Below are 24,238 nucleotides of genomic sequence, written 5' to 3'. Positions count from 1 at the left end.
GAAGGCCAATGGTCTCCTGGGGTGCATTGGGAAGAGTGTTGCCAGCAATTCCAGGGAGGTGATCCTGCCCCTCTACTCAGCCCTGGGGAGGCCTCATCTCAATACTGCGCCCAGCTCTGGGCTCCCCATTGCAAGAGACACATGGAACCACTGGAGAGAGTCCAGCATAGGGCTACAAAGATGACCAGAGGACTGGAGCATCTCCCCTAGGAGGAATGGCTGCGAGAGCTGGGCCTCTTCAGCCTGGGGAAGAGAAGACTGAGGGGGGAATCTTATCAATGTCTAGAAATATTTTAAGGAGAGGTGTCAAAAGGATGGGGCCCGACTCTTTTCAGTGGTGCCAAACAGGACAAGAGACAACAGGCACAAACTGAAACACAGGAAATTCCATCTGAATATAAGGAAAATTTTTGTTGTTAATGGTGACAGAGCACTGGCACAGGTTGCCCAGAGAGGTTGGGAGTCTCCTGCTCTGGAGATATTCAAGGCTCACCTTGATGCAACCCTGTCTAAAATGGTCTAGGTGATCCTGCTGAGCAGGGAGGCTGGACTAGCTGATCTCCAGAGGTCTCTTCCAACCTCAACCATTCTGTGATTCTGTGAACACAAGCTTCTCACTTGAAGAGTATTCCACAGTTTCTTCAAATCTGCAAGCTGAGCTGCACTTCAGCTTGTTGCACCACTATCAATGGATATTGGATTAAAAAAAGAAAAATACTTTAGGTACTTTCTTCACTTTCTTCAGTCACTTAAGGAATGGGTAGACTAACAGTTCAGCTGCTTAAAAGTATTTGCAACCTCTTTCATCTTTTGCTAAAGATAACATAAGGAAAAAAGGTAATTTTCAGAGCTGGGCAAGGTCACATGGCTATGGGTTCATTCTGGTCTATTCTAGTAGCCCAGCAAGCCTTTGGAACACTGTCATGACACATCAAGAAAACCTGCCAGTAATCCAAAGGCGGACTGCTGCTTCCGAGACAGAAGTCCAGTTCTCATTTTTCTAAACTTTTCCTGCTTTTCACCATTGTTTGCCTACTGATTAGRCTTCAATTTGCTTTTGAATGCTTAACATGCAGCTAAATAAGGTCAGCTGTGAAAGGTATGTGCTACTTTCCAGAAAATTCACYAAGATTTTGAATGTGTTAGGTCATTGGTAGTGAACAAGGTGAACACTTGACAACCTCTCTTAAGATGTTTTCACATAGTAAACAATTTAAGTAGCCATTCAGATTAGAATGAATACTAATAAAGAGACCAGGAGATTTTATACACATTTAGTGTTATTTTGCAGCTGTAATTCAGTTACCTTCTTAAAAAGCTGACAGTGATTAGGTTTTGATTTGAAATTAAAACAGAAAAAGTGCAAGCTTTTTAKACAATTAAGAGGAGGCATGTATTTGAGTAGTTATAGAGCTTCACACAAATTAATCTGGATTCTTGTATATTACATGTTATATGGAGAACAAGTGATATTTCCCACTCCTGTGGTAATTTTGTATTCAAGAATTCAGTAAGTCAAGTGAGCAAGAACTGGAATTCAACTGAACATGCAGAAATACAGCACTAACTGTGACACATCTAGAGTATTTAAGAAGTCTTTTTTTCTCAGGACATTGAGCCTTTCAGAACAAAGGGAGTACGTAACCACAARACAACATTTCCAGGCATGTCCAAGTTTTAGGATTGCTAGATAACTTAGGAAYTTAAAAAAAATAATCTGAAGAGAATTTTTCCACTCACACTAAAGGTTTTACATTGGTATAGTTATTGAACAAAATATTCTCCCTGCTTGCAAAGTATCTACAGCAACCAAAAAAATGAGAACATCTCMAGAGCAGATTTCAGCTGTCTAAAGTTAAAGCAATAAACAGCTTAAAGCCGTTTATATAAAAGTCATACTAACTACACGAGTCCAAGCAATCAATACAGTATGAAAGAACGTCTTACCTCTTCCTTTGAATTAGTCAGCATAATTTTTTTTAAACTGCTTTATATACCTTAGTCATCAAATATACATCTTCCGCTCCAGTAAGAAATCAGCAAAAAAAGGCTATAGGCTAGAGGAAAAAGACTAAGGCAGGAGTAGCAGTACTTCCCATATAAACCAGTTTTTATATATATATATATATATATATATATATATATAAAAAGTTAAAAATGGCATAGAGGCATAAAAATGAGAGACAAAAGGAAAAAAAAGCAACAGAATATGGCAGAATTCCACAAAGGAGCAAGCATAAGATTTCTGCAGATATGACTGCAAAGTAGGAGAATGATAGTGATTGCCTCCTTTACCACAATAATTCAGTTTCTCCTCTCCACTACCATCTGCTCAGGTTTCTTTAATAACAGCTAATACTGAAAACATCCAGGCTTACTAAATTTCTCGCCAACTTACAGGGAGCAAACAGAAGTTAGAATTGGGGAAAAGGGTAAGCACATGGCCCTTCATTTTTATATTTGTTATCAAAGGAAAGGGTGACTACTTTACACCTCTACAAACTACTGTGCACCCCTTGAACTACATTTATAAAAACAGCCAGGAGACTATTAAGTTTGAGATAAATCTTTAATTAAAAAAAAAGAAAGAAAGAAAGAAAGAAAGCAAGCTTGTCAAAGCTTTAAATCTAAGTATATTTTATATTACAGAGACAGTTAAAGTTAGTTGTGGTTTTAGACTATTGCAGTTACTAAGCAGTCATTACACAAGGAATGAAGTCCAGTAAGTTCTATTACACATTATTTTAACTGCTATGCATCTCAAAATAATCGGTAGCAAACTTCTCTTGAGCTAACATCTTTTAGGACATCTGCCAGACTACAATTCTGTAATTCTTCCATTCACCTAAACTTTTCCCTGCCTACCTTCTGACTATWAAGTACACTTAAGCTACCTGAATTCATTTCTGTTCCCCATATTCTGCTCTTTGTTGATGGACTTTTTGTCAAATAAATGGCTCCATCTTGTGGAACAGTGACTTAACTGCACACAGATTTGCACATCTCTCTTGACTCATCCTGTCCAGTTCCTAAATGCTATTACTTTTTCACCCAAGACTTTCCAAAAAGTCTTGGGGTTTGCATCAGTATAGGCATGCGCATATACTGCTCTCCATCTGCATTACTCCCACACGCAGTTAGCGGCACGTAAGTGTTCTGATATTCAAGGTTTTAATCAATGAACATTTTCCAGAAATGGCTGTAATTTCAGAGTTAAGAATCAGAAAAAAAAAAAAAAAGATCATCAGTGCAACTCCAGAATTATTATACTTCAAGATGCCCCTCTTCCTCCTTTGCTTTGCAAGTAGCAGTTATTTCGTAATTCAATACAAGAACAGCTACATAACACAATAAACCCCATCTCTCATGAACAAGAGGGAACTATAGCAACTCCTTTGAGTTTCTCATCACAAAACATAAAATGCAAGGGATCAACATTAAAGTCAAGGTGGTCTTACAGTGCTCAAAACCAATAAAATCTACTATTGTCCATTCTAGTATAACCCTGATACTTGAAAGATCCCCTCCTTCAKTTTTCATTTGAGGCTGTGTCATTCTCCCCAAAAGAAGCAGACCTCTATCCACCACTTCCATACTATGATTTATGGACTTTCACACACACAAAGCCCACAGTTTTAATCGTATATTAGTCTTCAAAATGGTAATAAGAAGCCAGGAAGAAATATTTCAGACACTGTCAAGAACAGGCCTTTCACACAGAAGATGTATAAAAGTCTTAAAGTCAAGAGAACTAAGCAAGAACCACAGTATGCGATCTTTATTTTCACACAAAATGCTCTTCAAGGACCTTGAACCTTTACTTTTTGAGTCTAYTGATATGGGAATATCTACCTACCTCTTTATACACTGAATTAATTTCCGATTAAAAAGAATAAATAGCCTGAAGCAGCTTTATGGCACATCTATTCCCTGACATTAACTTTGATGTACCTTTAAAGTAGCTCTAAAGTAGGTAAAACTTCCTTACTTTGCCTCCAGAGTCTAAGACTGGGAAAAYTGCAAATACAGTCTTCCTATGGTCTTCAGATACAAAAGTATAAGAACACAGCAAAATGCTGTTCTATATAAGCAAAGGCAACAAAAGGCTGCAGCTCAAACAGATCTATAGAGGTATTAGAAGTCTCTTCCAACTGACTTACTAAGCCTGCATTTTGATAATCAAGATCAAAATTTAAGAGTAAACTTAAAACCTGCTGCATCAAAAAAAAAGCATGTACAGAGGGGTTAGTTCGGTCAAGAGTGGAGATGTTTTAAAACAATCTGAAACTCAACTATTAACAATTAAACTCAACTGCACCAAGTTCAAGCAACCAAATACACTGCTGCAGAGTCCTGTCAAGATAATGGCTAAGCACCGTGCAGTTCAAGATCTATTCCAAGAGCAGGAACACAATGTTCACATACATCATTTTTTAACCAAAATTTGATAAGTTTCATCAAAAAAAATTCATCAGCAGAATTCCCACAAATTTGTCTTGTCTGTTATGGCTCCTTGCATAACTTTTTCATGAAATAGTCACCCATAGAACCATTAAGCTCAATCCTATTCATAACTCCAAAGAAGCCATGTAGAAATATTCTGAATGAAACGTTTCCTCTGGACTATCCCACCTCTAGAACTTGACTAGGGAGAAATCCATATTAGCTAGTTCCAATTATTCCTTCAATAWTTTTGACCTGTTTGCTTCAATAGCATCAATAATTGGGGGGAAAAAAATAAGTGTTCTAAAGAGAGTAGGAGAGCATCCCCGTTCATGGAGCTGTATGCAATCTTCACTAGAAGGAGAGAGTAGTGACTGGCATGAATGCTCATTCAGTTATATGTTTAAGCTGCAGAATTAAATATTTCTAATTCAGCTGGCTCACTTGATAACAACTTAAAGCTTAAATAAAAATTAGCAAGAATTCAGACTTAAAGTAGATACAACTTCAGTTCACAGAATACACTTGAGTCATAAACCATGTCAAATATCAAATATCAAAAGTTTCCTGTTTTCAAGGGTTTTAAATTAGGAATATGAAAAAAATTTACTTTATAAACCAGAGAGCTGGATAGTTACAGATACCAGGCACATACAGGAAATAGAATTCAGTTTATTCCTGAGATGAATAGCCTTTTGCTTCTGTCAAACAGATATTAGAATAAGAAATCTTGTAATTCTATAACAAAATGATAGGATTAAGAAGTGTCCTGTCCTTATAATAAAGTCAGTTACTAGAAATCTGAGTTCTGACTGAATAATATTGTAAATAAATTCRTTTTTTTAAAAAAATCAAAAATAATTTCACCAAATTGATGATATTACACAAATGCCAACAAACTTGTTAGCCAAAAAATAATAGAATACTTCCAGTTTACTGTGGAGTTATAAGCTCATATCCCATACATAGCTGATCACTCTTCATGTAAAGCGATATAAAGACAAAAGGAATATCAAGAACAGCTTTGGGGCTGTTCCCCAAGATGACATTAAAGTCTACTATCGATCTTATTTCTAAGATGACAGGATGTAAGCAGAATACCTTTCTTATCAAAACACCTTTTTTGATGCAGGCATAAATCTAACTCAAAAAAAAAACAAAACAAACAAGAAAAACACCATAAACAAAATTTTCCTTTAAAGCAGCACTTCCCAAATTTCATGTTCCTGGATCGGAAGTGTTGCACGTTGCAGATTYCCCCAACCATCCTGAACGCCCAGTAGAGATAGGCAAGCAGGATCATAACAGGCTACTGAACTGTCAGAGGGCAGCTCCTGATCCTTGGCTGTGGATCACGCCTGCCAGCCTCAAGCCTGGTTACCAAAGGCCACAGTATTCCTACCACTCCKGTGGGACACTAGGATGCCACAGCACACCCTCTAGAAAGTAAAGTCACTCCTTAAGGACCAGAAATGCGAGAATTACCAGTCTCAGATTCAAAAAGCTAATAGCTTTGGATATCAAATTCAACTTTAGCTAAGAAGCAGTACTCTAATTTTATTCAGTCTGTTTACTTGTAAAGAAAAAAACAATGCTAGGGCCAGTTCAAGCTACAAGAATAAGGTGTGCAAGTATACACTGCCTGTTAGTAGCATTTGATACACTTTCTAAAAAGAGAAATTTCTGTGGCATATTAGAGTACTGACAGCAAGTTTCTGGAGTTGATCTTGACTACAATTATTCCCTTGCAAGGAAATAGCAGGGAACAGCTGACAGGCTTCCTCCCGCCCCTTCCCCCCAGTACTTTTTTTTTTTTTTTTTTGGTACAATTTAAGTGTCCTTCTCTACAAATGAAAAAATTTGGGGAATAGCAAACAAAATCTTAGAATAATTTTATAAGGTGATAGCTAAGCTATCAACTACTTTCATCAGTATCACTGACATAAAAAAAATACTATGCTACTCTATCAGTATGTACAGCAAGAGTCCTCCTGTGTAGCCCGACACAAGATAAAGGTTACATAAAGCATCTGCTGTGAAAGTCTTCAGTCAGCAATAGAAGTTTTTCCCTTCCTGTAGATTTTTCTGCAGTTAACCATGACAGAAAACTAGGAAATAAGTCAATATTGTTTGCAAGTTCAGTTTATAATACAGCCTGCTTGCCATAAACTAACAAGAAGAAAGAAAAATTGTCTTTATTCRCCATTTATATCTAGTAATTGCATTACTTCAGCTTTCCTCTACCATTTTTGTTCTTCAGTTGTATTTGAGTAGACTGCTAAAGCAAAGCCCCCCAGCCAGCCCCCTCTGCGCAGCCCTCAGTAGCCTCCTCCTACATGCTGCACTCCTTACAAGCAGATAAATAGCTGGTCACCCCCATGCCCTCTCCCATGTGAACCTGCATTTGGAAAAAACGCACAGAGGAACCAGAAACCTGAGTTTGCAAACAAGAAACAGAGGGCTGAATTCTAGTCTCTGGACAGTAGAAATAGACTAAAATCACATGCAATATTGGTCATTTAGTTTGTTGTACTGACTTTCTCCATGTTCACTGCTAAGACTTTCTTGCCTACCCCACATACTATCTTCCCTCACACTCCCTGCAAGTAAACAGACTAGATTAAGTATATTTTTGTGCTATATTTTCCACTCTTCCCTGCAGTCTGTTCTCCTCCACAAACACTAGTATACTGCATTATTAAGGTGCAGGAATGGTTTATTATGTAAATGCAGCTCCAGTCTTGGTTGATCCCTGAGTATTACTGGAACAGTACTATTACCCTTTCACAGACATGAAAGCTTAATGCAAGATCATGGAAAGGAGCAGGTCGAAGGGAGTAGAATCAAGCCGCTCCTGCTTTGAAGTTTATCAGAATGAACCCAGATTCTTCCTACCAATCCCCAGGAAGAGCTTGCATGCCAGTCCTATATACCGCACTGCAGTTCTTCCCTAAGCCCTAGCAAAGAGGTGAGAAATTGGAGTGCTTCAATACCCATCCTTATAAGAGGGTTTGGGCCACTCCACAGAGCTTACACATCTCACGCAGCACTTTTGCCTCAGTCCCTGCTCTTTAAGAGATACAGCTGCTGTATTTCTCAGAATCACAAAATGGTTGAAGTTGGAAGGGACCTTTAAAGATCATCCAGTCCAATCCTCACCTGCTGATACAGAGTCACCTAGAGCATGTTGCCAAATGGCTTTTGAATATCTCCAAGCGTGGATACTCCACAGCCTCTCTGGGTAACCTGTTCCAGTGCTSAGTCACCATCACAGCAATTAAGTGTTGTCTTATGTTCAGACAGATCTTCCTACGTTTCATTTTGTGCCCATTGCTTCTCGTTGTATCACTTGGCACCACAGAGAAGAGTCCGTCCCCACCCCCTTGACATCCTCTCTTCAGATACTTATACCCATTGATAAGACTCTCTCCCCGCCCCCCACCGCCCTGTCTTCTCTTCTCCAGGCTGAAGAGTCCCAGCTCTTGAAGTCTTTCCTCATAAGAGAGATGCTCTAGTCTTCTAGTTATCTTCATAGTCCTACACTGGACTCTTTCCAGCAGTTCCTGTCTCTCTTATCTGGAGTGCTGGAGACTCCCCACGACACAGCCTCAACAGGGTTGAGGAGAGGGGCAGGATCACCTCCCTCAACCTGCTGGCAACACTCTTCTCCAGGATACCATTGGCCTTCTTGGCCACAAGGGCACATTGCTGGCTCATGGTCAACTTGTCCACCAGYACTCCCAGGTCCTTCTCTGCAGAGCTGCTTTCCAACAGGTCAACCCTCAGCTAGTACTGGTGCCTAGGGTTATTCCTTCCTAAGTGCAGGACCCTGCACTTCCCTTTGTTCCTCTCTGCCCAGCTCTCTAGATCTCTCTAACTGGCAGCACAGCCTTCTGATACATCAGCCATTCTTCCCAGTTTGGTATCATCAGCAAACTTCCTGAGGAGGCACTTCTGTCCCTTCATCCAGGTCACTGATGAGTAAGCTGAACGGGACCCAGTACTGAGCCCCAGGGGATGCCACTAGCCACAGGTCTCCAACTAGACTCCGTGCCTCTGATGATGACCCTCTGAGCTCTGCCCTTCAGCCAATTCTCAATCCACCTCACCGTCCACTCATCTAATCCACACTTCCTGAGCTTCTCTAGGAGGATGTGATGGGAGACAGTKCCAAAGACTTTGCTGAAGTCAAGGTACACAAGCACTCTCCCCTCATCTACCCAGCCACTCATTCTATCAGAGAAGGCTATCAGGTTGGTTAAGCAGGATTTCCCCTTGGTGAATCCATGCTAGCTACTCCTGATCACCTTCTTTTCCTCCACCTGCCTGGAGATGACATTCAGGATGAGCTGTTCCATCCCCTTTCCAGGGATGGAGGTGAGGCTGACCAGCCTGTAGTTTCCTGGTGTCCTCCTTCTTGTCCTTCTTGAAAACTGGTGTGACACTGGCTTTCTTCCTGTCCTCAGGCACCTCTCCAGTTCTCCAGGACCTCTCAAATATGATGGAGAGTGGCCTAGCAGTAGTATCTGCCAGCTCCCTTAGCACCTGTGAGCRCATCCCATTGGGACCCATGGATTTGTGGATGTCAAGTTTGCATAAGTAATCTCAAGGAGAATTGAATTAGATCAATGGGAAGTTCTCCTTTCTCTAGACTCTCTCTCTTGTCTCCAGGCTCTAGGATTCCGGAAGGCTGCCCTTAGCAGTGAAGACTGAAGCAAAGAAGGCATTCAGTAAYTCTGCYTTCTCTGTATCCTCTGTACCCAGGGCACCCACCCCTTTCAGCAGTGGGCCCACATTTTCCATAGTCTTCCTTTTGTTACCAATGTATCTGAAGAAGCCCTTCCTGTTGTCCTTAACATCCCCTGCCAGACTCAATTCCAAATGGGTCTTAGCCTTCCTTGCCACATCTCTGCATATTCTGACAGCTTTTCTATAATTCTCCCAAGTAGCCTGCCTCTGCTTCTGCTTTCTGGTTCTGTGAGTTTTGCTCCTTGCTCATCCACAYAGGTCTCCTGCTCCCTTTTCTTGACTTCTTGCTCATTGGGATGCACCATTCTAGAGCTTGGAGGAAGTGATGCCTGAATACTAGCCAGCTCTCCCGGACTTCCCTTCCTTCTAGTACCCTAACCCACAGGATTCCTGCAAGTAGGTCCCTGAAGAGGCCAAAGTCCGTTCTCCTGAAGTCCAAGGTTGCAATCCTACATATTGCCCTGCTTCCTCCACACTGGATCCTGAACTCCACTGTCTCATGGTCACTGCAGCCAAGGCTGCCCCCAACCTTCACATCTCCAACTAGTACCAGCAGTCTGTCTTTGTTTGTTAGTACAAGGTCCAGAAGCATATCCCTCCTTGTTGGCTTCTCCACTACTTGTGTCAAGAAGTTATCATGAATGCTCTGCAGGAGCCTCCTGGACTGTTTGTGCCTAGCTGTGTTGTCCACAGCTGTKTTGTACCAGCAGATATCATGGTGGTTGAAGTCCCCCATGAGAACCAGGGCCTGTGATCACAACGCTACTTCCAGCTGTTTGTAGGAGGCCTCATTGACTTCTTCATGATCAGGTGGCCTGCAGTAAACACAACACTGTCACCCATGTTAGCCATTTAATCTTTACCCATAAGCTCTCAACTCACTCTTCATCCACCCCTAGGCGGTGCTCAATACATTCCAGTTGCTCTCACATAAAGAGCAACTCCACCACCTCGCCTTCCTGGCCTGTCTTTCCTAAAGCACAAAGCCATCCAAAACAGCATTCCAGTCATGCAAGCTATCCCACCATGTCTCCACAACTGCACTGAGATCTCCAATTCCTCCTGTCTCTTCATAGGAGAGATGCTCTAGTCTTTCCATTATCTTAGTAGCATTTTGCTGGACTCACTCCAATAGCTCCATGACCCTCTTGTAGTGGGGAAYCCAGAACTRGATACAGCACTCCAGGTGTGGCCTCRCAGAAGGGCTGAGTAAAGGGGAAGGATCACCTCCCTTAACCTGCTGGCAATGCTCTTCCTAATGCACCCCAGGATCCCATTGGCCTCCTTGGCCACAAGGGCACATTGCTGGCTCATTTCTCAATCAAGGAATGAAATTATTCCTTTAATAAGGAATGAAAATATTCCTTATTAAAGGAATAATTTATGTAGGAATGGACCTCTTCAGACCATTTAGACTGAACTGTGACTTTAAGCAGATCTAATTAGATCAGGCTGCTCAGGCCTTTGTTCAGTTCAGTCTTGAGCATCACTGAAGTATATTCGCCCCTTCTCTGGGGGGAATATTCCCACCCCTTCTGGGTGACCTGTTGCAGTATTTGACCACCTCATGGTTTAAGAATAAAATGAAAAAGTAAATCCTTACATCTAATCAGAATTTTATCATACTATATGCAAGGCTGAAGTAAGCCTCACATTTTCTCCAAAGACATCCTCTTGCTTCCCAGAACTGTGGTGCTTCCTCTCTGACATGGCCCCGGATTAMCAGTATTCACTTGAATTATATTTCTTAAATATTTTAGCATCTTTCATAACATTTTAAGCATGCCTGATGGAGAATTTATCACCAGCATTCAGATATTATTTACCATGGAATCAGCTACACCTGACTGCTGAAGGAAGAGAAGTTTATTTTTAAGGATTAGGGTTTTTCCTGCATGTAATGAGTTGTCATAACTGGATATTGCTTCACATRAGAAAAATCTGATCTCAAGCAATTTTGGTTTGAAAAAAAAAGTTATTTTTCCAAAGTGATTACTACCTCAATAGCAGAACAACAAGCTGCAAGTGTAAGAAGTTTCTCCTCAAAAGACTCTCCTTCAGAAGCTACGAGAACATATTAAATATAACAAAATAGTCAGCTGCATTTATCTTGGAATTAAAAAGCTCGAAGTATATGTTTGAAGTGGAATTCAGGTTGCTTGAGAAGTATCAACTCTCAAAGCGCAGTCCTACACCTTCRAAGGATCCCCTAGCATGTGATCTTGAGCCTGGATTTCTTCTATTGTATTTCAGAGTGCCTTATTTAAGGTGAAACAGTTGACAGAATTTTATTGATATATAAGCAAGTTATTTTTGGAGTAATCTTTCTGAATAAGAATTGTATGAATACATATATTTAATGAAAATTACAGTGAACAATACAAGTGTGAAGGGGCATTTAAAATCATTTCTTTCAGATGCTGTTTGTTAAGGGTGGCAGAATGACCAGAAAAAATAAGTAAGGCTTCATAACTTTTATTAACCAAGGGGAATGACAGAATTTTTTCTGAATCAAGTAAGCAACCCTCCAGACAGTCAGCATATTTAGAGTAGAAAATAACCATCTGGATATTACTTGGTAATGAGACCACAGACAAAAGGCTTCCAGTCAGATCTGCATTATTAGCGTGACTGTTCTGTTTCACCAGCCCCTTAGAGGGGAGCTCAAATGCACAAGCATATTTCTGCTAAAAGCATTAGAAGGGGCGAGTGCTAACTATGATGTTTGCTATGCTTGAAAAAAAGCTTGAGATATTTTTGGTGTCATCTACTGGTAACAGACAATTGAACAAATATCCCATAAATGTATACCTTAATGGGAAAGTCAGTTTCCACATTAAAAAAAAAAAATCATTGTCACTTACCGTTATACTGGTTGTTCCTGCAAATTGTTCCTAATTACAAATTTGAACCCAAGTGATATGATGCTGAAGAGTTTATTTTATAGAATCTCAAACCCAATTGCCACTCACTACTATGTTTTGAATTTACCTGCAAGTTGAGCTGCATTTAAGAATTACACACACACACAATAAATCACTTCCATCTCCTTTTGCAGAAATTCCTGTAGGACTACTATTGCCTTTAATCCTACTAGAGAACACCTGTAACATCAAGCTTCATCCTTATGCAAAATTGCATAATAGATTCTTGCTTCCTCTTCCTTAAAAGCGTGAGTTAGTGCCCAAGAAGAGTTTGGCAAATAATAATCAAACATAGAATATCAAATTCTCTTTCTCATCGAGGCAACAGAGACAATTGCCTAGTCATAGTGGRTATGTTTTCTTCCACACAATCGCAGTCAGGCATAGCTTTAAGAAACAGAACTGCTCTTCCTTCAAGTAACACCTGCAAAGTTAGAAAGGCGCAGTGTTGCTAAGCAACTATGCATCACACATCACCAACCACAGCCTCACTGTAACCAGGACTGAACTACATTTCTCAACCCTTTTTCCTCCATGTGCCAAAATAATCTATAGGAAATAAATACTTTTCCTCAAAAGGAGGGATAGGAAGTAGTCAGAGATGTAGGCTTACTGAGATAACAGGCTAACTTTCTGACTAAATCTTTCACTTCTCATACTTTAAAAAAAATAAATAAATAAATAACAAAAGAAAACCCACAGACACACACACTTTTCTCCATATCCATGAGAATTAGTGGTCTCTATATTTCCATATCCACAGCTACCAAAAACTTTCAGTGCAAGGATGCTCTCTGAATCTTTGAGTCCTTTCTCTCCAAACTGCAATGCCAGAACACAAAGACATCTGGCTCCTGTAGCCAGAGGAACACAAATTAACAGTTACAGTAACATATCCAGGGGGACATTCTACCAGGTCACAAGTGACAAATGCAACAACAGAATCAGGCCTTCAATACTTTAGGTTGGAAGGGACCCCCCTGGAGATTATGTAGACGGAAGGGACMCCCCTGGAGATTATGYAGACCAAGCTCCCTGCTCAAAGCAGTGGTAAACTACAGCAGGTTACTTACCAACTTGTCCAGCTGGGTTTTGAGCATCTCTAAGAATGGAGACCACACAGCCTCTCCTAGCGACTCAGGCACACCTGCCCCCAACACCACCCCACACACCACCTTCTCTTCTCCAGGCTAAACAATCCCAGCTCCCTCAGCCTTTCCYTCCACAACATACTCCAATCCCTTCATCACTGTCATTACTCTGTTGCACTTCCTCCAACGTGTCCATGTCTCTCTCATACTGGGGAGCAAGAACTGGAAACAGCACTCCAGGTATGGCCTCACCAGGGACGAGTAGAGGGGAAGGATCACCTTCCTCAATCTGCTGCCAATGCTCTTCCTAATGCAGCCCAGGATATCACTGGCCTTCTTTGCCACAAAGGCAAGAGAAYCTCTCATCCACCAGACCACCAGGGTCTCTTCTGCAAAGCTGTTTTCCAGTTGGCTGGCTTCAGCCTGTACCAGTGCATGGGCTTATTCCTCCTTCAGGGAGGAACTTTGCACTTCCCTTTGCTGAACTTTGAGATTCTCATTGACCCATTTCTGCAGGCTGTCATGGTCCCTCTGAATGGTAGCACAGCAATCTACTCTGTCAGCTACTCTTTACAGTTTTGTAATATCTGCAAACTGGCTGATGGAACATTCTGTCCCATCATCCAACTCATTAATAAGCAGGTTAAACATCAGCCTTAGTACTGACTCCTTGGGTTTACCACTACTGATTGGCCTCCAGCAGGACTTCGTGTTGCTGATCACAACCCTCTGAACTCAGTTCAGCCAGTTTTCAAACTACCTCACCGTCTACTTAAGTTTCATTGACAAATTGATGAAGTACAGACTAGTTATGTGAGACAGTGTCAAAAGCCTTACTAAAGCCAACAAAAACAATATGCACTGCTCTCCCCTCATCCACCAAATCAGTCATCTCATGGCAAAAAGTTATCRGGTTGGTTAACCATGATTTCTCCCTTCATAATTACATGCTGATGACTTTTGATCACCTTCTTGTCCTTCAAAAGTTTGTAAACAGCTTCCAGGATTATTTGCCCCATCACTTTGAGGGATCAAGGTGAGGCTGATCATCTTGTAGCTCCCCAGATCCTCCTTCCTGCCCTTCCTGCAGCTATAGGTGATATTTTCTTTCTTTGGGTCCTCAGAACCTCCCTCATTTGCCATGACCTTTTCAAGATAACCACGAGCCAGCTCCCTCAGCACTTGTGCCAGCATCCCATCAGGTCCCACAGGCTTGTGTTCATTTAGTTTAAGTGTTCCCTAACCTGATCTTCATCCACTGTGGGTAAATCACCTTTGCTTCAGACTTTCCCACTAGTCTCAGGGTCTGAGATTCCTGAATGAAAGTTCTGCCATACTTATTTATGTGCATATACTTGAGGTGAGCCCCTTTCAGCCTTGTTCTGTTGATCAGGTCTCCTATCTACCTCAGCCTGCACCCTTTGCTTGCCAGCTTGGTCCAGCACTTCCTCACCTAATTGTTGGCCACCCTATCCCTCTGCTATTGTTACTAGTTAAAAGCTCTCCTCACCAGGTTGGCCAGCCTAAGGGCAAAGATGCTTCCCTGCAGCCCTTAATTCTCAAAAAGGGTCCCATAGTCAAAAAAGAAAAAAAGCAAACAAAAAAACCCACAACACCACGCTTGTTAGCAACAGCGGTGCAACCTGCTGTTGAGCCACAGGATCTGTCTGCTCCACAAGTCGTTCCCTCTCACTGGCAAGATCAAGGAAAGCATATCCAAAAGTCTACAAAAACTAGCTGGAACCCAGGAAAACACAGAGTTAATGAGCACAAAAGAGAACTGCAAAAGAGTTACTGCAGTAATATTGCTAGAGACCCTGGCTGGCCAACTGATGAAACTCAATCTGAGGCTAAATAACTTCATCGCAGTCTTTTGATTATAGGTTTTTATTAGCCAGAAACAAACAGTACTGAATTAACACACACACACACACACCCCTACGAGACTATAGCCATCTCARGATGGTTCTAGGATTTATACTAGATCTTTTTACTACTCCCTCAAGGTTAAAAAACAAAAAACAGAGATAAGAACCTATGCAAGTCTTGCTACATATTTTTACAGGCTGTTGAAATCTTCTCCAGGCTTTGTTCCTTTTGATAAGCGTTTGAAATTAAAGCATGCTGTTATCTTCCCTAGAAAGATGATCAGTGAAACAACATGCAACTGACATTCACAGAATGCTGCCCTCAAATGCTAGTTCACATAGCGGTATATTATAGGTACCTCAGTTAAACTGGCAAGAGGGGAATACGAACAGCCAAGTCTTGACAGTTTACTTGGCATAACTGTTTTACAAGAAAGTTCATGAGAGCAAACAAGGATACTCCTAAGAGGTCCTATTCTATTCAGGTAAAGGCTACTTGATGTCCAAAGTTTAATGTCCACACAAGCAGCCTAATGTCTTGCTGCCTCAGCTGAAAAAAAAACAGTAAAGTCTCAGTCTTAACCCATTTGAATTCTTCTGTAGTAAATGATAACAGTATTTTCAGAAAGGTGAGACAGAATTCAAGTAGCTATGGGTTCAACAATGAGCCAGTCTAACAAGATCTACCACACTTGAGCTAAGTTAACCTCCCATTACCKCATGAGTCAATGGCTTATAATTGACTCTTAAACTGCATAGGGAAATCTGGATTAAAGAGGGATATATCTCTCCAGGAAAGGCACCTCCCTAAGAGTCTACTTATCACRTACACATATCTAATTGCTTCCTCTGTATTGTTGACAAGCATTTCTTAAGGGTGAATGGCAGCTGCTCTTTCTTAAAAGCTACCTAATTTTTAGAACAGAGAGGGAACCAGTATTCACAGGAAAGCATCAATTTAAGTTCTGCAAAAGGAGATACAGGCACAAAGCAGAGACTGGCTTTAATTTCTGGCATCAGCAGCAACARGAAACAGAACCATAACTTAGGTATCATTAGAACAGAGACTCTAGTTGCCCTGAACAAAGAACTGGAATGTCTTGTGCTGTAGACAGTAAGAATATGGTTTTTATAACACCACCAATTSTAAAAGATTTTTCAGAAACTGTCTAACCTTTATAGTCCACCCAAAGGACGCTGCCAATGTCTATATTTCTGAGTGTAGGACAGCAAATTAAGAAAGTAAGGATTTCTGTGTATGCATGATCCACTCAGTGAATGAGAAAGGTCACAACATAATAATAATAATAATAAAAAGCAAGTATTAGTAGTCTGGTGACCTCCCACTACTCTAAGAGGCAAAGAAACACAATTCCAGTTGCTAAGAGCTAAAGAGCTACAATACCTACCACAATGAGCTTCACTTAACAGCTGGTAGCTTCCAGTTGTTGTATTTGTCTGTTCATATGCCAGTCTAAGCTCGCGTGCATTTTTTTTTAAAAAAAAGTCTAGCCTCACAGTAGCGAGGCACTTCTCTGAGTGATTCTGCTGCAAAAGAAGTGCTAGCAATTTCCAGTTCCACACAAGTTTAGAGCCACATCTGATATTCACAACTATATTCAGCAATACAATACATAGAGCAGTGGCCAACCATTACCAATGCACTGGCTGAACTTTGGCATATGGCTACAAAGTTATGCCCGAGTTCTTRTTTCTGGAACTGACTTCCAATATAATCCAACAGTCTTTCACTTGCCCCACTGTCCTACTTTATCAGCTTCTCCACTTCAGGAGGAGCACAGTGAAGGCCTTCACTCAAGAAGGTAGATAGACAGCAGACAGCAGCCAGTCTGACAGCAGGGTAACACTGCTGCTGCATTCTTACATTGGGAGTCAGAGTCAAAAGCTGCTGTTGCACAGGCAGAAAGCAATGGGCTAAAGTTAATTCTTTGCTTTAGATTAATTCCTGAGGAAGAAYTGCACAGTAAAATAGAGGTAAAATTAATACAGTACAAGGACTAGCCATCAAAACAAGTGAACAAGAGCAGACTCAAAAAAGTGAGATCTGTACACAGTTATGTTGGTCTCTCAGTCACAGAAGAGATCAAATATAAGACTTAAGTTGTCTACAAAAAAAAAAAAAAAAAAAGGAAACAACACTGAACCTGAACAGCTAAACATATCAAAACAAATATGGAAATTCCAGATAACTAGTTTGCTCTTTACACAATTTAAACTAGATATTTTTTGCTGTTAAGAGACTTACTGTTTGAGATTTCCTTAATAATAATAATTTTTCCAATAAAATTAGCTTTACCTGAAACCAAACTTGTAATAATTTGTTTTGGTTATTCAGATCTCAGCACTGTAGTATTTTCTATTCAGTCTCTTCTCATCCTCACYAAGAAAAATCTGTACTTTGTACTCTTCAAAAGGACAAAAAAAAAAGTCTTCAAGCACATACAGATATCTAAAAATTGTGTAGTACCACTAAAAATTATTGAAAAATATTAACTCTATAATAAGACTAAACCAACTGATCTTGCTGAACAAACAGTGTCAATCTGACCCTTTATACCAGAATTCCGGTAGAGTTCATCTAATCAGGCTTCTTAGTCTTACGAAGGCATAAAGTGAACATTTAGAAAAAAAAAAAAAACAAACAACAAAAACCCCCACCGTTTGACATCAAAATTTGTTCACCTTTTCTGAAGGTCCCAAACATCCACAACCGTCTACATAAAGGTCTGCAAGCTTCTGTGTTATATTACCTTTGTTACAGTAAAAATGAAGATGYGAATTCGCAAGTGGACTTCCAGCAGCCAGTCCATTCATACAGAAAAGTCAACATTCAAATACCCTCTCTGTTTATAGCATTKTATGCTAGAAAATGTTCCTATTGGTTTAAAACATACAGCTTATGTTCAAACAATTAGAAATACTAATCTAACAAAGTCTTACTGCCTATACTTACAGGTGGTCACATTAGACTAGATTTATTACCCTCAGTTTATTTTACAGGTCTGCTGGCTCAGCTGACTAGTCCTTTGATACTGTTGAGTATCCTGTCCCTAAGGTTCTAAGGTATCTTCTGGGGTATTTTCTTATACATTTTGTCACACACTTCAAATCCCAGATATTTGATTCAGTACACTAGTACCAAAGTAATGCCAGCCTTGCTTCCAGCTAATAACATGCTAGAAGTCTTCCAGGCTTATGTTGCACCTAGGTGCTAAGTATGCAGAAATAGCAAGTTATGAACCTCCTCCAGTCAAAGGATTGCTGACRGAACTTAGCAGAACTTTTGGACTTTGGTTGCATTTTATAGATCTGTAAGAGCTATTATTGCCCAACAGATTCAGACACCAACACTGCAATAGCAATAAAAATACATTTAAGGTCCCTATACATTGAAAGGAAGGGAAAAAAAGAAGAAGTAGTAGTGCTTCAGGGTGCATCTCAGCATAGTCAGCTCACCAGACAGATAAACATCCATTTTTTACTCCTAGCAGATACAAAGCCTTCCAACYCCCGACAGCTTTACTGGTTTATATGCAGAAAAGGAATACGAAGAGCTGCACCATAAAATTATGCATCAGAAGGAATTTTAGTTGTTTCTTTCTTTAAAAGATTCAGGATAACYAAAGTTACTGCCTACATGCCTTACTACCCATCTCTAATATTTGTAGAAATCAGTATAACACTAGTAAGTCATCTACTGCCTTATATAGATGACTGTTCACGTAGGGATGTAAAGAGCCAGTACATAGACACAAGAATCACCCCATCAAACAYCATCCCAGTCTATACTCCAGATATCTCCGTGACTGCTCCAGAACCTTTGACTTTTAGGCTTTCTCCACAGAGGAGGCATCTAACCTTGCTATGTAGTTATAAGACTCAGACTTTGAAGGTGACATACAACTATAGCATGGCATTAAAGCAGGTAGCTTCCAATGTATTTTTAGCAGTGGCAATCAGATTCATAGCAGCTGTTTCAACAGCTATAAAGTAAATACAGAATAAAAAGTATTTCCAGAAAGTAACACAGTCAGCAACAATCCCAGTCACTGCTTCATGCTACTCTGGCAGATGTGTCCTCAGCTGTACTCTCTACCTTCCAAAAAGCCTGCAGAACAAAGCTGCAAAAAGCTGTAATTCTGTCCAATATATACACATCTGACTAAGAATGGAATTACTGCAGAAAAGAAGAGACCTCCAGAGAACACTGAAGTCTGAAGGAACAGGATACAACTCAGATTTAGATGCAASGCATTTCAATGATGTAGCTTGCTATTTTTAATACATCTTAGCTATAAAGCCTGGGAAAGTGCTGGGAAAGTCTCTGCCTTCAGAAGGCTAAGGAGTCAGACATCCCTCAAAGATCACAGAGCAGACCATTTAAGCCAATCCAAACCAAGCAAAAGAAGGCCTTCAGTACACTATCATCCCTTTTCTCCCATTTCCTACGGAAACCTAGTTCTGAAAGCTAGAGGCCTCAGAAAATAAGCATTAGGCTTTTTTGTTTGTTTTTAGCTAGTGCCAACCAAGTAGCATCGCAGTCTCAGTTACACCTTCCAACATTGAACAGAGGTACCAACATTTGTAGGGCTTGGCGTCTCCTGTATCTGTCATACCACARTTTAGCACTCACATTCAGAGAAGGAATACATTTTTTTCTGTTTTTCCATAGGAAGGAAAAATATTAATAGGCACAGCCTTTCCAGAACAAGATTCAAGACAACTGCAACTCAGCACAACCAYAGTTACGCATAAAGATAATCCAACAATTAGGTAATCAGGTATAATCCAACAATTAGAARAACAGGAAGAAAAAAAACAGAACTTAGAACTACTGAACAAAAGAAAGGATGACAACAGACAAAGAATTAAAGCTCGCACAAAAGAGGAAGGTCACAGAAACYGAATGGACAGTATTCCAAAGACAATCAGTAACAGTAACAAAAGGAAAATGCAAGTTCTGAACTAGTACTCACATCAGAGAGTGTGAGTAAATATTTCAGCCTGAACARTTTCCTTAGCCAGTCTGTAGGAGCCAAGATGAAGAAAATGAAACTGACAATAGGGAACCCCAGGGAGGAATCACAAACGTGTTCAGAGATGAAAGGAGAAATGATGTTTTTAGTGATGCAAGAGGTAAAGGAGACTGTGACAGTCTAGGCATAGCCAACTAGACAGYTCACAGACTTTGGTGAGCGAGTAGAGCTATTTTAAATATTGTTGCCTCAGATAGCACCCTGCACTATGACTAGCTAGACCGTAACTTACCTACTAGCTAACTTACCAGGTTACTCACCAGCTAAACCATAACTAACCATAACAATCCAATAGCCTTCTACRACGGTATGACTGGCTGGGTAGATGAGGGGCAAGGAGCAGACTGTCTACCTCAACTTCAGTACAATTTTCAGCAGTGCCTCCCATGACATCCTCACAGGTAAGCTGWKGAAGTACAGGCTACAGAGTGARGTGGACTGAGAACTAGCTGAAAGGCARAGCTCAGAGGGTTGTCATCAGTAGCATAAAGTCTAGTTGGAGACCTATAGCTAGTGGTGTCCCGCAGAGCTCAGTACTGGGTCCAGTCTTGTTTAACTTACTCATCAATGTCCTGGATACCAAGCTGGGAGGAGTGGCTGACACACCTGAGGGCTGTGCTGCCATTCAAAGAGACCTGGACAGGCTGGAGAGTTGCACAGAGAGGAACCTCAGGAGGTTCAACAAGGGAAAGTGCAGGGACATGCACCTAGGGAGAAATAACCCTAGGCACCAGGACAAGCTGGGGGCTGACCTGCTGGAGAGCAGCTCTGCAGAGAAGGACCTGGGAGTGCTGGTGGATGACAAGTTGACCATGAGCCAGCAACGTGCCCTTGCGGCCAAGAAGGCCAATGGTCTCCTGGGGTGCATTRGGAAGAGCATTACCAACAGGTCAAGAGAGGTGACTCCTCCTCTACTCAGCCCTTGCGAGGCCACATCTGGAGTGCTGTGTCCAGTTCTGGGCTCTCCACTGCAAAAGAGACATAAAACCACTGGAGAGAGTCCAGTGTAAGGCTACAAAGATGATCAGAGGGCTGGAGCATCTCCCTATGAGGAACAGCTGYGAGAGCTGGGCCTSTTCAGCCTGGRGAAGAGAWGACTGAGGGGGGATCTTCTCAATGTCTAGAAATATTTTAAGGGGAGGTGTCAAGAGGATGGGGCCTGACTCTTCTCAGTGGTGCCAAGTGACAGGACAAGAGGCAACAGGCAGAAACTGAAACACAGGAAGGTTCGTGTGAATATAAGGAAACATTTAATTACTGTGAGGGTGACAGAGCACTGGCACAGGTTGCCCAGAGAGGTTGTAGAGTCTCCACCCTTGGAAATATTCAAAAGCCATCTGGCTACAACCCTGGGCAACGTGCTCTAGGTAACCCTGTTTGAGATAGGGGGAGAAGGGGTGTTGGACTAGATGATCTTTAACCTCAACCATCCCATGATTCTGTGATAACTTTGTCAGACATCAGAAAATCATTAGCACTTAACTACCATGCATAAGTGGGAAACATCTTAGGAAAAATCATCTGGTGATAAATTGAAAGGAATATCTTTCACTTTTCTTCTTCTTTTGGTCAAAAATAAGTTCCAACAATGGAATGATGAGACAGGGAAGAGTTCAACAGTGATATTATGCTTTAATGGCAGGGGAGAGCTCTATTTCTTTCCCTCTCCTTCCACACTGCCTGCCTCCTGAAACTTACAGCAATCTAGACTTCCAGGGTATAGTTTCAACATTCTTCACACAACTCCCCTGCCTAAAAGGAAACTTTCTAAATCTAAGACCAGAAATCTACTTAAAGTCTCTGTATATGAGTACATTTCAGTCAAGTGCCTCTTGAGTAGCTGAAACTAAGCTCAGTTTACCRTTCCAGAATCTTCCCTTCAACTGTGAGGAAGCCATGTACCTACCTAACTACAGGAGTCTGAAGAGCCAGGACTGGATATCCAGAACAAGCAATTATACCCTTCGAAGAACTGGAACAATTTGTCCCAAAAAGCAAGCCTAGAAACTAACAGCAGCAGTGCTCAGGCTGTGCGTCTTCAGGAGCACAAAAGACACAGATACCCAGCAGCTAGCTCACATGACAAAACAAAGTGAGGAAAGACTTTTTACTGTAAAATACAGCCAAAGCTTTATGGAAGGCAAGGGCAGATTGTCATTGTAAGAAGTTAATAAAAACATACGAGATCAGAAAGTAAGATCACATAACAAGATGAGGCATTTGTACATTACATTTAAGAGATAGAGAAGGAGGGGGATACAAAAACTAAAAACAAAACCCAACCCTCTCAATATTCCAAACTCACATTATATCACAAAGCGCAGTTATGTCACATTTCCTGGGAGCTAGGGAGAGGTAGAAGCAAGCAATGCCTTTAGCACAGAGAAAGGCAAGGGAAGAAGGAGTTTAAAGAGCAAATAAGAAAACAGGAAGAGGCCTTTAGCTACCTTATCTAAAAATCTATCTGCACTTCTATGTAAAATAATTTGTTAGAAAAATGGAAACTGAATTACAGGTACTGTAATTCAGAAGACAGCCTGGTCAAGAGATTAGTAGGCGCTTTAGAACCCCAAAACCTGAACAGAAGGAACAACACTCGAGACAAGTCAAAGTTTGAACTGGTAGAAAGATCTTATAAAAAAGAAAGGCATGGAAGCATCAAACACAGAAGAAAAATGCATGGAGACACTCAGTAACGCAACCAGCAGAGGAAGGAGGCTGGAAGTATCAGCACTGCTGAACTGAGGTGGAGAAATAAACCMAACAAAAAGGACTATGGAAACTTGCAAACTAGATGATACTTAGGAAAAGAGAATTCACAAAAGTGGATAAAAACTAGTTGTAGAATTCCAAACTCTCTTTTTGAGCAATCAACTTCCAAAGCATATGCTTTGGTACTACGGAACAACATAAATAGAGAATTTGAACAGCTAGTAACTTTGAATAGCATTAAGTATCAAAATTCTCTAGTGTCAATAAAGCACAAAACATAAAACCATGATTCCCCCCAACCACCAAAAAGTACATAACCAATGAGTCTCTAACACAGTAACCAAAAATCTGAGCAAATATCCATGCTACAAAAGGAGTAAGAAGAGTTACTTGCAAAGCAGTAAGAGTATTTTATCACCTCTGGAGCAATTCATATTATCCATATCTAAAAGTTGTATATATATATATATAAAAAAAGAATTCTTATTTCTGTGTTTCCATAAAAATGATATACAAAATCAGCTCTTCACCATGCAAAACACTGCATGATTTATGTTCATGGTCAAGAAGTAGCACACATGGCTTGAAAAGAGACAGTGCAGTTGCTGGGAGTAGCTCACCACACTTAACCTCCATTTGGGTAATGAGGAGGACTGAACAGGGCAGTTCTGGAACTAACCATACACTGTCATCACCCAATTATTATTTAGAAAGCATTATATTTACAGTAGTAAATTTCTCTGCAATCATCTTACTTACAGACACATCTTAATCATTTGTCTTAACATGAAAGAGGGGTATGTCTTTTTTTTTCTTTTCAAATTCATCAAACTCAAGCTAAAAACAAATGCAAATATATATCCACTTCTGGACAGAATAAAACTATTTTACTAAAAAGAGGTAAAATTTGAAAGTACTGTAATGCTTACAAATCTGTCATCACTAAAGCTAAATCTACAAGCTTAGCTAGAGATATGCATCAAGACCTTAAGAGTCTGACATTCATGTGACTCAGTCAACATTTAAATAGAGCTCATTACTTTGGGCATTCAACACACAACTCATCCAGCACCTGCTCCTAAGCATCGGCCAGCAGCCGATGAAAGCCCACTGACACGACTCACTTCTGCTCAACACCTGCCAACGCAGAAAGGGGCCGCGACGGCGAAACTCCAGCAAAAGGCCGGGTCTGTCCTTGCAATAAGCCCCAGCAAGGAGGTTTTTCTGACTTCAGCGTAACGAAAATACGGCGCATCCGGGCGGGGAAGCGGCCACAGGCCGGCAACAACCTGCGGGCGAGCCGGCTCCCCCGGGCGCCGAACCCCTGCTGCCGCTGCCCTCCGGCGGCGCCCGCGGGGCCGCTGCCGCGGGCCGGGGCCGCCCCGCGGCTCCTG

General features: G+C 41.0%; 1 protein-coding gene across 1 annotated transcript in view; it reads right to left on the bottom strand.

Moving 5' to 3' along the window:
• The window catches only part of SMAP1 (small ArfGAP 1), a 106,302-nt gene that overhangs the window by 81,613 nt on the left and 451 nt on the right, over window positions 1-24,238 (bottom strand). The gene's annotated exons all lie outside the window — the stretch shown is intronic.

Source organism: Rhea americana, unplaced genomic scaffold (genome assembly GCF_003343005.1).
Source record: "Rhea americana isolate MKP2758 unplaced genomic scaffold, rheAme1 scaffold_45, whole genome shotgun sequence".
Classification (NCBI taxonomy): Eukaryota; Metazoa; Chordata; class Aves; order Rheiformes; family Rheidae; genus Rhea; species Rhea americana.
This window is presented reverse-complemented; position numbering and strand designations above follow the sequence as displayed.